This window comes from Pelodiscus sinensis, chromosome 2 (assembly GCF_052426305.1).
Source record: "Pelodiscus sinensis isolate ZL-2025 chromosome 2, ASM5242630v1, whole genome shotgun sequence".
NCBI lineage: Eukaryota > Metazoa > Chordata > Testudines > Trionychidae > Pelodiscus > Pelodiscus sinensis.
The window spans coordinates 20,334,406-20,349,641 of NC_143053.1; the positions used below are offsets into that span (position 1 = coordinate 20,334,406).

The 15,236-nt window shown below is 39.1% G+C and overlaps 1 protein-coding gene and 1 long non-coding RNA gene across 2 annotated transcripts in view; one reads left to right on the forward strand and one right to left on the reverse strand.

The window, feature by feature from the left end:
• NSMCE2 (NSE2 SUMO ligase component of SMC5/6 complex) overlaps positions 1-15,236 on the reverse strand; it is a 176,636-nt gene that overhangs the window by 83,091 nt on the left and 78,309 nt on the right. The gene's annotated exons all lie outside the window — the stretch shown is intronic.
• Positions 7,488-9,536, forward strand: LOC142826942 (uncharacterized). Its single transcript, XR_012901225.2, has 3 exons — positions 7,488-7,595; positions 7,876-8,067; positions 9,263-9,536. It is a non-coding gene; the product is annotated as an uncharacterized LOC142826942 (long non-coding RNA).

A 15,236-nucleotide genomic window follows, 5' to 3' on the forward strand; every position in this document is an offset into this window, starting at 1 on the left:
ATGAATAAGTTACCAGATTTTTTTTTTTAAAATCTGACAATATTAACAATATGACTTACACTCCTGAATCAATATTAATAATTTTAGCATCCTGACATGCTTGTAATAAAAGTTTTAACCATCTAAAGGTTAATAGACACACCAACCAAAGACAAGATTTTTCTTATTTAAAACTAAGACATTATACTAGTGACACATCCAATTTTCATTTAAAAAAGCAATCTTTTCCTTTCTTCACTAAAAGGTCAGTGTACTGTAATGACACATTAAGCAATTGTGAAATTAAGCCCTTCAGAACCTGGTTGCAACTTTGGAATGTGACCATTGTTGTGCAATGAAGTTTGTCACCATCATATGAAAAACCCATTGGGAAATAAATCTCTTGTTTACCTGCTAGCCACTGATAAAAATCAACTGACTCATATACTGTAGTAGATTTCTAAACTAAAGGACTATGCTTGAACTGATGACACATCATTAATTTACCTTTAAAATATTCTCTTTAAACAATATTGTAATAACCTTTAAACATCCTACATAGATCACTTTTTCTATTTTTGATCTTTGTTCTTGATCACTAAGAAGTTTAACATATGTATAGGTTCTTTGTTTCTTAAAGAGCTGTCATTTTTTGCTGCTTATTTTCCACCTGAAAGTACAGGAATGATGCTGTTTTGAATATCAAATGGAGCGTTAATTAGAGACATGTCTGACACAGAGGCTTAACTTCAAATCAGCAAGAAGCAACAGAAGCTAATTAATGTATAAATAAGCACAGAAATGCACACATTGTCTCAGACACTGAAAAATGTAATGAGAACAAACATTCACTCACTGGAATCCTGAGAAATGAGCTACAGACTTCCCCTGTTATTCTGTGAGTGATGTTACAACATAATAGTCAAGAATGTCAACAATGGGAACCAAGATTTAGGGTCCTAAATCCTTATTAGATACTAAAAAGGAGTATCCACACAATAGTCACTGATGACAATGTTTTAATTACCTTGTAATTAGGTACCCTTTCTATAGTGTTAGTAGCCTAAGGCTTGGCCTGCAAAATGAATTTACATCAATATTGCTACATCTCTCAGGGTACAAAAAATCCACACCCAGGAGACATAGCTATACCAGCCTAACCCCCAGTGCAGATAGCGCTAAGCAGATGGAAGAATTCTTCCATTGATCTAGCTACTTCCTCAATCTCTTACTAAGAAATGTGCATCTCAGAGGGATTTCTCTGCCAAGTCTTTCCTTATAAAGATGCCTCTGACTAAAAGGCATAATATAAAAAGACCTTCCACAGGTTAGGGTACCAGCATACAAGAAGGAGGGCAATCTGGTAAAGTAACAGAGTGGCTTAGGATCCTGACTAAAAAAAGGAAATTATAAACCACCCAGGAAACATCAATTGGGACATGTTCTCTCCTTATTTTCAGTCTCTCACTGAAAGGAAAGTGACCAACATTAATTCCAATAATTATGCTACTAGATGCTGTAAATCTTTGCTCGCGTAAGCAGAATCATCATCTTCACGCAAACCCTAATGAACCAGGACTACTCGTGTGATTAAAGGCTTTCAGGTTTAAGTCTTTAATCAGCAAGAAGGTATCATAAGTCCACAAATTTGTCACAACTCTGATTTTATTGGGCCTTATATTGCAAAACACTGGTTTGATTTATACTGCTACTTTGAACACTGTATGTGTGTCTTTCCTGCTTTGCCTTATGTATGTGTCTTTCCTTTACACATTGATATTATTAAAAAAATCCACTTATGAATTCAAGACTGGGCAGAGTGAAGGGACTGATTTTATATAGTTTTGATTGAGAAAGGTTTCCATTTGTGATAATAAAATATACATGTACGTGTGGGTGTTGATTTATGTTCAACAATGTGTTCCTTAAGTATTTATGGAAAAGCTTTGTAACTGGGTTCATTTTGAGTGCCACACTGTATAGCTTGTGTTTGACTGCCAAGAGACAGAGAAGTAAACACAAAGCTTCTTGCGCCTCTGCACAAGGAGGGTATACCACGGAATCCATGCTCATCCTGTTATCTGGTATGCTCACTTCTGTTTCCCCCTGGGGAGCAGGACTCCTTGGTGCTGTTCCACTCCTTACTGTGTGTACAAGCAATCTGCTCCAACTGAAAATACCATGTGAGTATGGGGACCATTGCTCAGAAAGGCCCAATCATTCCAGAGATCCTCTCAGAGCTGTAAAGCTTTGCACTGCCTCTTGCATACAGCTGTGTCTTAAAAGCCAGAATCTCATTATTGTATTTATATATATATAAACTTTGAAAAGATTTCCCAAGAGCATGCAGTGTAACTACCAAAACTTCAGTGGTTACCATTTTGCCATCGATTAGTTAACAGTTGCAGAACAAACAGTTCCAACTCCACAGTACCTGAGACAGCACAATTGTTTCTTACCTACTATATCGTTGAGAGAGTTTGTCTGTTTGTTCAAGAACTCCTCCTAAGTAGTAAGAGCTAGGAGCACCAAATTCGGTATACAACTTCCTCTTCTCATAACTTAAAGCAAGGTAAGGGTGCCAGGAAAATAGGATGTACGTGGAATGGGACTGCATCTCATAAAACCATACAGAAAAGAGACAGAATCACCACACAGGTAGAAAGGGACTGGCTAGGAGCATGACCCCTCTTCCCCTGATCTGCAACTGCCATAGCTCCAGCTTCCTACCACCCAGGTGCCTGCCCTTTTGGCATGGCAGAGGGGGCTGAAGCTCCCCCATTTTGTATGGGAACTTTGTTGGCTGTTTCCCCTTGCTCACTATAAAGGGTAAGTGCACAGTTTGCTGCATTTCTCACTCTGGCGGAGGAGGGCAGGATTTTATTTAAAAAAAATTAATTGAGATAAGGACCTAAGCAGCACCAGGCCAGGTTAATCTTCTAGTTTTAGATACAGGGAAATACTGTGGACTTGGCCTTGAAAACAGGCTTTGTACTGATTTCAGTTAAATCCACCAGACTTGCATTTGTAAAGTTATGCCACAAGTTAAGAAGTCATGGAATATGTTAATTAGGCAGGTTGCAGAATCATTATTATTGGAGATTGCTAAGAATAAGTTGGATAAACACCTGTTGGATGTCATCTAGGTATGTGTGGTCCTGTCTCAGTTTGGAGGGATGACGTCTCAAAGTCCTGCCCCACATTTCTCTGATTCTATGATAAATTTTAAGCAATTAACACAAGACCAGTAACACAAGGCCAGTATTTATAATGTATTTTTATGTTAAACCAAATGTATAACAAATGTTATAAAGTCCCAGAGGATTGCCATGTTAGTTTGTAACTTTAAAAACAACAAGTAGTCCTGTGGCACCTTAGAAAGTCACAAATAAATATATATATGTACAGTTTTATCATGAGCTTTCATGGGTAAAACCCATTTCTTTCTTGAGTGAGGAATTGGATTTTGCCCTATATATAAATGTATGCATATTTGTTAGTCTCTAAGGCAGTGGTGAGCAATAATTTTTGATGGGGGGCCACTCCCAAAATTTTTGAAAGTGGTTGAGGGCCGCACTCTTCCATGGTATTAATGAAGCAGATGTGGGGCCTGGGATGGAAGTTGGGTGCAGAAGGGGATTTGGAGTAAAGGACTGGGGTGCAGGAAGGAGAATGGACTCTGGAGGTGGTTGTGACCTAGGGCAGGGAACTGGGGAACAGGGTTTTGGGATGTGACCTAGAGTAGGAGGGGATTGTGATCTCCAGCACAAGATGAAGTGCCAGGCTGGGAGGGGATATGCGTACATGTGGAGTAGCGGGCCAGGAGTGTGGGGCAGAGGGTTAGGAAAGGGAGGAGTTGAGGTGCCAGAGTACTTAAAATATTTCTGCCTGCTCCTCCATGTGCTTGAGTGAGTGAGCAGGAGGGTTGTACTTTGTGGCTGCCTGTTATTCAAACAGGCAGTTCACACTGGCCAGTGTCTGCCCAGAAACTGGCCAATGGGATTGTGTTGGGGGTGGGAGCAGCGTCTGAATCTTCCCCTCCTCCCCTCCAGACTCAATGAGAAAGCGCTCTGTAGCCGCGTTTCTCAATGGCGTGCTGGGCTGCGAGGCATGAAGGGAAGCCTACCTGGGGCTCCCCTCTGCCTCCATGGGCCGGATCCAGTGACTTGGCGGGCCGCATCCAGCCCACAGGCCTTATTTTACCCAGGCCTGCTCTAAGGGTACGTCTACACAACACGTTTATTTAAAAATAAGCTATTTCAGAATTGTTTTCCTGAAATAGCTTATTTCAAGATAGCATGTCTACACTACAGGAAAGCCTCAAAATTAGTCCAAGGCAGGTTTCCCTAATGTGGACGTGCTACCTCCCAATTAGAACCCCAGGAGGCACTGGGGAGTAATTACTTTGAATGACCCTGTGGAGGAGCTATTTTGAAACAGCAGCAGTGGAGCATCCACACTATTGTTATTCCAAAATAGTTATTTCAGAATAATCGTTATTCCTTGTGGAATGAGGTTTACAGATTTCAAAATAAATTCGAAATAACAGACATCTTATTTAAAAATAATGGAATTGCTGTGTAGAGGCTCGCATTGTTATTTCAAAATAACGCCAGTTATTTCGAAATAAATGTGCTGTGTAGATGCACCCTAAGGTGCCACAGGACTATACATCGTTTTAAAATTTTATAAAGATTCATTATGATGTCACTGTTAAGTTTTAAGTTTTCTAGCTCTATCTTTTGATTCATTATAAGACATTTCTAAGGGAAAAAATTTTCAACAGAAATCAGGGTCAGTGTGGTCTGAGCTAGGCAGTGTCTGTGGAAGTGCTGGGATACTTACATCAGCTGTTGGGTGAAAGCTGAGCAACTAAGGCCCAGTTGCCCATGACTCCCCACTCCCAACAAGCTATGCCTGCTCAGCACCCAGTTTCCCAAGCAGGGAGAAGCCCAGTAAGTTGCCTCCCGCTCCCCACTGGGAGGACGGAGCTGAAAGCCTGAGGGACAATGGGGTCCCCAATAGAGAACTGCATGGAGCTGAAAGCCCTCTCAGTGATCAACACTGCTCCTTTTCTATCGGTGGAAGTGTTCCTGGTAAGAATGTGCACCACTGACAGAAGGAAAGTAATGTGAACATCAGCCACTGAAGTGGCTGTAACCCCACCTAAGATAGGTCAGTTCAGTCTGTAGTCTAGACATGCCCTTACTTTTCATAGAATCATAGAACACTAGAACTGGAAGGGACCTCGAGAGGTCATCGAGTCCAGTCCCCTGCCCTCACGACAGGACCCAGTACCATCTGACCATCCCTTGTAGATGTCAGTCTAACCTGCTCTTAAATAGCTCCAGAGACAGATTCCACAGCCTCCCTAGGCAACTTATTCAGTGTTTAACCACCCTGACAGTTACAAAGGTTTCCCTAATGTCCAACCTAAACCTCCCTTGCTGCAGTTTAAGCCCATTGCTTCTTGTCATATCTTCAGAGGCCAAGGAGAACAATTTGTCTCCCTCCTTCTTGTGACACCCTTTTAGATACCTGAAAACTGATATCATGTCCCCTCTCGGTCGTCTTTCCAAATTAAACAAGCCCAATTCTTTCAGTCTTCCTTCATAAGTCATGTTCTCTAGACCTTTAATCATTCTTGTTGCTCTTCCCTGGACCTTCTCCAATTTCTCCACATCTTTCTTGAAATGTGGTGCCCAGAACTAGACACAATACTCCAACTGAGGCCTAATCAGCACAGAGTAGAGCAGAAGAATGACTTCTCATGTCTTGCTCAGAACACTCTTGTTAATGCATCCCAGAATCTTGTTTGCTTTTTTTGCAACCGTGTCACACTGTTGACTCATATTTAGCTTGTGGTCCACTATTACCCCTAGATTCCTTTCTGCAGTTCTCCTTCCTAGTCAGTTGCTTCCCATTCTGTATGCGTGAGACTGATTGTTCCTTCCTAACTGTAGTACTTTGCATTTGTCCTTATTAAACTTCATCCTATTTACTTTAGACCATTTCTCCAGTTTGTCCAGATCATTTTGAATTATGACCATATCCTCCAAAGAAGTTGCAACCCCTCCCCAGCCTGATAGGACTCTGTTTCTATTTTTACATGGTTTCTGATGTCTCCCTTTTAAAAGTTGCACAGGATTATGTGTCAATGGCAAAAAGAGCTTTTTCTATGACAGAATTCCCCCCCACCAAAATTTAAAAACAGCCAGTAATGATTTTAAGAACTTGCTTTGTGACAATTATTCATTAGTTTGATATTTTATTATCCATTTCCATAAAAATGTGCTTTAAAGCACCTACATCAGGTGTAGTAGAGCAGAATTTAGCCCTTCCAGTGTATTTCAAGATATCATGTCATACATGTCTCAGAAAAGTTTCTTTTGCTTTCAGCCAACCATCATCACTCCCTACCCATCTGACTGACATCAGCTGATCATTTATAGGCTTTCCCATAGTTAACCAGCAAACTATTCATTTTTCTGCTGTTAGACACCAGCCCCTGGTCTACACCTGCTATTTTGAAATAACAAGCAGAGTGTCCACACTACCAAGCCTGTTATTTTGAAATAATTATTTTGGAACAGGGGTAGTGTGGATGCTCGAGTGCCGCTATTTTGAAATAACTACTCCTCAAAGTAATTCAAACTAATTACTCCCCAGTGCTTCCTGGGGCTCTAAGTCGAGGTAGTGTGTCCACATTAATGGAGCCTGCGTTGGACTAATTTCGAGGTATCCCCAGAGTGTGGACATGCTATTTCAAAATTATTTTTTCAGGAGTTGTTATTCCAAAATAAGTTATTATGAAACAATTTCCATGTGTAGACATGCCCCAACTGTCCTACTTAGAGTGTACCTATGAAATACAGAGGCCAATAGGAATACTGTTGACTGGTTTTGTCAGCTCTTAAGAGTTGACAAATTTCCTTTGCCATCAAAAGAAAAGAGTTCCTTAAGCTACAGAGCTATGCAGTCTCAAAAGAGTATTCTGAAAAAAAAGGCATCGTTTGGACAGTAAATTCAACGGTTGTTAAGATGTTGAAAGTATGTATTACATATAACCTGGACAAAGTGATATTAACTTTTAACATACATGCAATCATTTTGTTCTTGTAGCTAAAGGATAATTCTCAGAATCTAATTTTTTGAGAATCGCCAAGAAAAATACTCTTTTGTTTCACCATCTTCTGATTCATTTGACTTTGAAAGCAAAACAAACACATTGCTGTGTTTAATATTGTTGCACAAGAGAATTCACAAGAATGAAATGTGTTCAGAGTTCCTAGAAAAAAAAATGTAGCAATGCAGGCTGCCAACTTGTTCAATGTCAAGCTCTAGGCAATATAGCAGGGCTAGCAGTAAATGACTCATAGTGAGTCACACTTAAGCTATTTTTGCTTTTAAAGTACTGCCAGGCACTGTGTTAATATTCAACCCAGAGTAAATTTAGCAACGCAAGAAAACAAGTGTTTCCATGGTTGCTTCTTCACAATGTTTATGATATATATACAGCCATTAGGCACAAGAATTAAGCCAAATAAATTATATGGAAATACTCCCCTTTCATTTATGACTGAAGTTTGAAACACTGGGTGTCATGACTCACTCAGGTACCAGTTTCTCCATCTCTAGCTAAAGTGTAAAGTAATGGCCAGCATTCCACTAACAGTACTTTTTATGCGCCATTAAAATACTGTTAGTACTACTACCGTATAACTACTACTTTCCTCTAAACTGCTGCTTTTCCTATGTGTAATAATCAGACCTGCCTAGCTTATTGGCATATCAATGATTCTGTACCAAAGAGCAAGTGAAATTAATATAGAATATATCACTTCAGACCCAGACAGTTGAGCTATGTATTTGCCTACAATAATACCTTCTTTTTAGTACAGAGCAAGGATTGCCAAGGACTCACTGGATGAGATAAATACATCAGTCACAGGTAACATATATACTATGGCACAAGGTTTCCCTAAGGAGAAGCTACCAGAGAGAAAGCTGGAGAAAAGATCAGGAGGTGCTAGTCATCTGAAAAGGGAAAGCAGCTGCAGAAGGATGCTGATTCAGTCTGAGGAGCAGGTGAGTAAAATAAGGGAAATGGTAAAGGGAGCACGCAAGGTCTGGAAAATGTCTGTACAAACCACAGCCCACATGATACACTTATGCAGGAGAGTAACTTCACGAGGACTACTCACATGCATGACATTACTAATTCAGTGTTTGCAGGATCTGAGCCCAGCTGTATGGGACTTATATGCTAGAATATATCACGCTAAGAGCTTGTTGGAGGAGGGAAAGGGAGGTTTTATCTAGGTTGCAGGGAGAGGCAAGAACTGTCGTGCTGGATGCTTATAGCAAACCGTAAGATAGGCAGATGTTTACTTTGCCCACAATAACAACAGAGTTGCTGAATAATTATCTAGTCTGTGTCTTGAAAAAAACATTCTTGTTTTGCCATTTAAGACATTGCTTTATTCATTAGACTTCAGCCACAGCAATTGCTTTATCAGACTCAACCTATCAAATAATAATCAGGCTGGCATGGGTCTTCCCTTAGGGAAAAGCCCCTTTCTGTTTCTGAAGCCTGGCACACATGCGATATGCAGGCAAACACACGGGGAATTCTTTTCCTAGTTTATTGTTTGACTGAAATCAGTCAAAAATTCACTTGATGCCAGAACTTGGTATACATGGTCTGATCACAAGTCTACTGAAGTCAATGGAAAGACTTCCATTGACTTCCGTGTGTTCTGGATAGGTCCGTAGAGCATTAGATGGTGAGTTTGGGGAAGGAGGAGAATAATTAATCATATATTAAGAGAAAAAATTATCAAATGATAGCATTGAAGAAAAATAACTTCACTGGTCTTAGATGCATTTCACCCTTGATAAAATATTACGTTTGGGAATAAAGCATTGTTTGCTATAGTTTACTCATTACTGACACTTTCAAGAAGGAAATGAAACCACTGAAATATTATAAACGGTATTAAATAGCCAATCCAAATGCAGGGCAACTATTTCTCATAAGGAATTAAAGGGCATTTATTAAGCTCACTCTGTATTCTAAATATGGTGGGCCATATCTTTAGCTGGGGTAAATCAGCGAAGCTCCAGTGACTTCAGTAGGTCTACTTCAATTTACGCTAGCTGAGCATTCGGTCCAATGTGCATTGGTTTAGGATGTTTGGACTTACTCTGAAAGATACCGTGTGGTCTATAAGGAAAATAACATATGTAATGTACTGTAAATATATAAATATTTTCGTTTCAGGAAACTCAGTTTCTGTGAAGTTGCCACAGGGAGTGCTGCTGACACATACCAATGGATTGTCATTCACGCTGACCTTAGATTCACTTCCTTGTTCTGTCTGATAAAACCTGGATCTTGATGCTTAGTACAAATAGTTGGCTGCACATCTTCACACTCATTTGCCATGTTGGAGGCATTGAGCCCCCAAACAGAAGGTGCTGAAGTGATCACACAGACACAGCCATAAGAGGGGTTAAAAAAACCCAACACTCTTCCAGTGAAGAGAGGCATGTCTCCAGGCATCCAAATGAATGAAAAAAAATAAATTTAATTTTATTAAATTATAGTTGTATGTATGTTTTGATTTTCTGCCATCTTCCTCAATTTCTTTAGTGTCTAACCTGAACTGTTAAGAAGCGCGTATCTAAACGGAGTAGATACATTAATAAGGTAGTGTCCCTATCCTTTGTTCCAGTCACAGTTTGTCACCCATGTACATTTCATCATGTCTGAAATTTAGATTATAAGCTCTTCATCATTCTAAATTTGCTGTGAAGCCTCTAGAACACTTTTGCATGCTACAAAATAATACTAAACTGGTTATTTCTTTACATCAGTCAGCCATTTCTCCTCTTCTTTCATTTTATCACCCTTCTATTTTATTTTTTATTTTTTTACTTCCTTACATCTCTGGATATGTATACACAGCAGCGTTATTTTGGAATAACTGAAATAATATCGAACTGGAGGACTTTTTACTCCAACTCCTGTAACCCTTATTTTACGAGTAAGTCGGAGGAAGAGTGCTCTACCTCAGACTTCCTGCTGCATAGACCACGCCAAAAGCCAAAATAAGCTATTTCGAGTTAAGCTACGCAATTGACATAGCTCAAGTTGTGTAGCTTATTTCAGCTTTAGCCCTTCTGTATAGACGTGCCTTCTGTCTCTGTCTCTCTCTCTCTCTTCCTTTCACTCCTCCTGCTATCATCAAGGCTCCCATTTCTCCTCTTCTTGCCTTTAAGTATGGAATACAAAATTATGCTGATTTGGCAAAAAGGGCCAACATATTTTCATCAATGATTCAGAATTTAATCAAAAAGAAAATGTTTAATTTTCCAGAAAAAGAGTAAATAAAACCCCACCAAGAGTGAATATGAAATCTTTTTGATGTAGTCTGTCCTGCTTTTGAGTACCAGAAAGCACGTGTTCCTTGTGCTTTATATGTAACATGAACTTAAATGATTGGTCTTTGCAGTCTTCTAAAGTTTTCAGTAATTTAGATGTAAACTGCAATGATCATTTATATGTATGTTACTTGTCTGAAATTTATAAGACAAGATGTGATTTTTGTAATTCTACCAATTGTATACATCGATTTCTGTGATGTAAGAATTACTATTATCCCCATTTTACAGATGAAGACCTGAGGCACAGAAAGACTTTCCCAAACTCACACAGGAAGTCTGCAGAAGAGCAAACAATTGATCCTGGGTGTCTCAGGCCCCAGGCTCTCTTTTTCTGACCAATGGACGATTCTTCTCTCTGTCATATTATGATGACCTACCATTAGGAATTTTACTGAGTCCCAAAACTGAAATCACATATAGCACTGTCATAACAGTATCCATTCTAAGCCTATTTTCAATCACTCATAACTTTCACCATCTGAAACTTCCCATGACTGAGCTCTGTGTAATTAAATTGTACTTTCCACATTATAATTATAATAATAAAAATAATTTTAAAAACGATTACAACCTTCTTTTTTAACTGCTTTCATGCCAACATGGCTGAGATGAAAAAGAAAATAAGTAAATACAGGTCTGAAAGTTAAGAACTGCCAAAATGCAATCCCAGGTCTGCCAGTGAACTGTTGGATGGTTTTCGTCAAGTAGCTTCACAGATGTGCTTGAAGTGTCTTACGGCTAAATGGAGATAACACTGTCATAGTTATCTACCTGCCCCACTAGAGTGTTGTGAGGATTAATTAGATGATGCTTGTCAGTCTGCAGTATATCATGTTAGTGCTAGGGATGTAAAATCCCATTTGGTTAATGGGTTAAACACATTGTTTAACCAGTTAACTGATTAAGGAGGAGGGTAAGCGAGTGTCGCTGCAGCCCAACTGGAGTGACCCCTCCAACCTGCCACTGGGTTGGAGCAGTCTCTCCCCACTCTACCGCAGACATCCCTGTCTATGGCAGGACCCCTGTAATGCTGGGTCATTCCCCTCTGCAGCAAGCGAGGAGCTGCTCCAGCCTCCACCAGTTAACATTAACTGATAAGCCTTACTTGTTCAGAGCGAGATTTACCGTTTAACCAGTGAACCAGTCACATCACTAGTTAGTGCATGTTTCCTTATCATACCAGAAGCAAATCAATTTATTTCCTGTTTTATGAATTTAGAGGGAGCATTATTTAAAGGGAGCATTATTTTACTATCCAAATTTGCATCCAAGAGAAAAAAAATTAAATTACAAATTCCGCTAAGTGTATGATTTAGAAATAATCACTTCAGACAACTTTACTGCTCGGCATCCTTATTTGAACAACTACAATTAAAACTGTATCTTTTGAAAATGCTTCCTTGTTTTTATAGACCATTAATCTATCTTAGCAAAATATCAACTCTTTCCCTCCAGAGTTTCTGAAGCAGACTTCTGCCTGTAGAGAGGGCAAGGAAGTTGATTACAAATGCTATGTTGCTACATTCCAAACTATATCCCATTGCTTATTTTGCTAGGAGAAAAGAATGCCAAAACCAATAGTGCATCTAAAAATGATTTGTTATCCTATCAACATATTATCTCTCCCATCCTTCCAAATGCACTGCTTAAAGTGGCTGGCAGATCCTGAAATATTTTGTCATTCACTTGAGCCTTAATGTTTTCTACAAAATGAGTATGGAAGTTTTGTTATTGTTTTGTGCGTGCGTGAAATGTACTGGCTACAGTTCCAAAGTGAATGCTACCAGCTACTATAAAACATCTATGAAACTTGGCATCTTCTGAATGTTGAATGGGAAACCAAATAACTTAGATCAATAAAAGTTAATAATATGAGTACCATGGGTCACAGAGGTAGAGACTGTACCTCCTGATTAGCCCTTCTAGGAACTATCAGAAATGAATTAACACTCAATTAAATAAGCTCTTCATTTTTATCTACTTTAAAGGAAGGTGAAATCTCAAATGGCATTCCAGAGGGTACCTTTCATATACATTGGCATCAGATGTAAAGGCTATTTTAGTGCAACATTATACAACAGTTGAGATTTTAAAAAAATACAAGAAACACAAAGTTATGATTGCACAGCAACTATGACTGAACCCCCTCAGGCTTCATCCTGCAAGGTGCTGAGCTCTCATCAAAAGGAAGCAAAGCATTTTAGTACATATGTAATTCCATTTATTTCAGTGTGTCTATTTGTGATCTTAAAGTTAAGTATGTGCTTAAGCATCTCTCTGAATTAAGAACAAATCACTCACTCAGCATGTCAAAGAACTGAAACCCTTAGGAATTATAGTAGAACTCTCAGGCCTATTTATAGGTAAGATTGCAGTGCAGTTTCCTTTCTAACCCCATTTGCAGTCATTTAGAGCAGGGGTTCCCAAACTTTTTGACACAGGGACCAGCAAATCCATTCACGAGCTTTTGGAGGACCAGTAACATTAATTTGCATATTCATCAAGCAAATGATGAATATGCAAATAAGTTGTTTCTGGTCCTCCCAAAGCCCCCAGTGCCAGCTTTAGCAAAGCTTTTGATATGGTCACCCACAATATTCTTGCCAGCAAGCTAAGGGAATATGGATTGGATAAATGGACTGTAAGATGGATAGAAAGTTAGCTAGCTCAGTGTTTCCCAAACTTTTTACTTTAGTTGGAACCCGTTTTTTTCAGTACTGTTTTCTGCAGCCCAAAAATATAAACACATATAAAAAGGCAGAGAAGATTCTGCAACAAAATCGTAGAAACGTCCCAATTGGAGACAAAATTCATCTGAAGTTTAAGTTCTGATATTGTTATTAGAGTTAGCAGTGAAATCAAACTCCAGGAAGAAGGTAAATTCTGGCTTTACACAGTACACATGTACACGGTTTGGAACACGGAGAGAATTCCTCTTATGCTCTGGATTGCACCCAAGAGAAGCAGTGCTGGTGGGTGAAAAGACAACATATGGCAAGTGGCTGTTGATGAAATTATTCAGCTACATATCTTAGAAAAAACATTTAAAAAATGTGTACCTAAGGTTGAAGACAAATTGTGATATGACACTATCACTCGAGTCTTGTTTCTGAGACCACACACCCGTAAAGGGACAAAGTTAAAGAAAACACATACAACTTTACCAGGGCATTTCATGACCTTGGAAACTGCGTGACTGTGTGGTTCGCTTAACAAACAACACCAATAAACAAAACAATACTTATTATGTACACAGTGCTCTAAGGGCCTGATCTAATGCACAATGAAACCAATGAGAGTCTTGCCGGAGCTAAGATTATAACTCAGAACTTCTTGACTACCCTGTGCTCATTTCTTCTCTAGACATTCTGGTACTTGCACTTAGGCAGATTCTGACATTACTCTATAGGTGTTCAATCTTGTCTTAGTATACTATTAATATTTACTGATTATAGTCCACTTGTGACCAGAATCAAAGTCTGATTGTTCTAGGTAATGTATAAACACATACACAGATGCATTCTCTGCCCCAAAGAGCTTACATTCTTAGCCTCTGAGCATACAAAAATCTAGACATATGAGTAGCTTTTTGGCAGAGGAGAGAAGAGGAGTTAAGCCAAGTTACTTGTGAGGGTAACAAACAATAGGAGAGAAAGAAGGGAAAGGGAAAGGACAAGGGTATCAGCAGTAAGATTGCATGTCTAAACAACTAGCAAGTGCACTGTTTGGTGGTCCCAAATTATTATTACATTACATTATATGAATTCTATATGTCAAATGTGTATGAAAAATCTCTACTGGCTCTCCTCCTAACCATGATCACTTGGGAATATCCTGTAGGCTTCATGGCAAAAATAGATCATTAGGGAACAAATGAAGCAAGAAGGAATATTGGCTTTACAGGTCATTTCAGGGAGGATGTTCAGGATCAAGAGATGGTATGGACATATGCATGGTATTGATAGGTGCACAAGGCAGCACCTTTAGTTGCTTTGTGAAGTATCACTTGCATTTCCCATCTCTAATACATGTATATTCTCAGCCATAAAGAGGCATTTAGTTTCCTTTTCATGACAGAGAGAGCAAGAGAGAGGTTCCAGGATCATTAGAGTGTATCCAACTTTGTCTGTAAAGTTCAAGTGATGTTTTTCTATTCAACCTTTGGAATTATTCTAACCATCAAAAGCAATGTGTGAGCGACTGCTCCCAAACTGGCACAATTTATCAATAGTCCATTGACAAAGCAAACTGGTCCATCCAACATCACCAGCTGCATTCTGCTGGCACCCTCCGAACTTGTCTTCAAAGAACAACCAAAACAAAATTCCTAATGGCTATTAAGAGAAATAGCATCTGGGTTTCAGAAAACAGCTAATATAAAATACCTCCAATTAAAAAAAACGAGTCACTCCTATTATGCTTGATTAATTAGAGTGATGTTTAATAATTCTCCTTGTTAATATTTGGTCACTTTGCCATAACTAAAACATAGTTAGGGCAGGCAATCCGTGAGCAATTACAGGGTAGGAAACAAATCCAGTTTCAATTATCAAGGTCTTAGTTTCTGAATTAAAAATGCCTGGAAATCTGGAATTACAACATACTGGGGAGGACGGAAGGGGAACAGCCATAATGTTATGATTATGAAGGGACTGACTATTACACTGGTTATGGTCTGTATCTTGCTATATTTATTCCAAGAACACTGTGAGACTGACACACCAGTGATTGTTCTGAAGCCCAGTCTTTTGTAAACCATAAGGTTGGGAAACAAATGCCACACACCACTGGAGAGCTTGGGTTCTCCA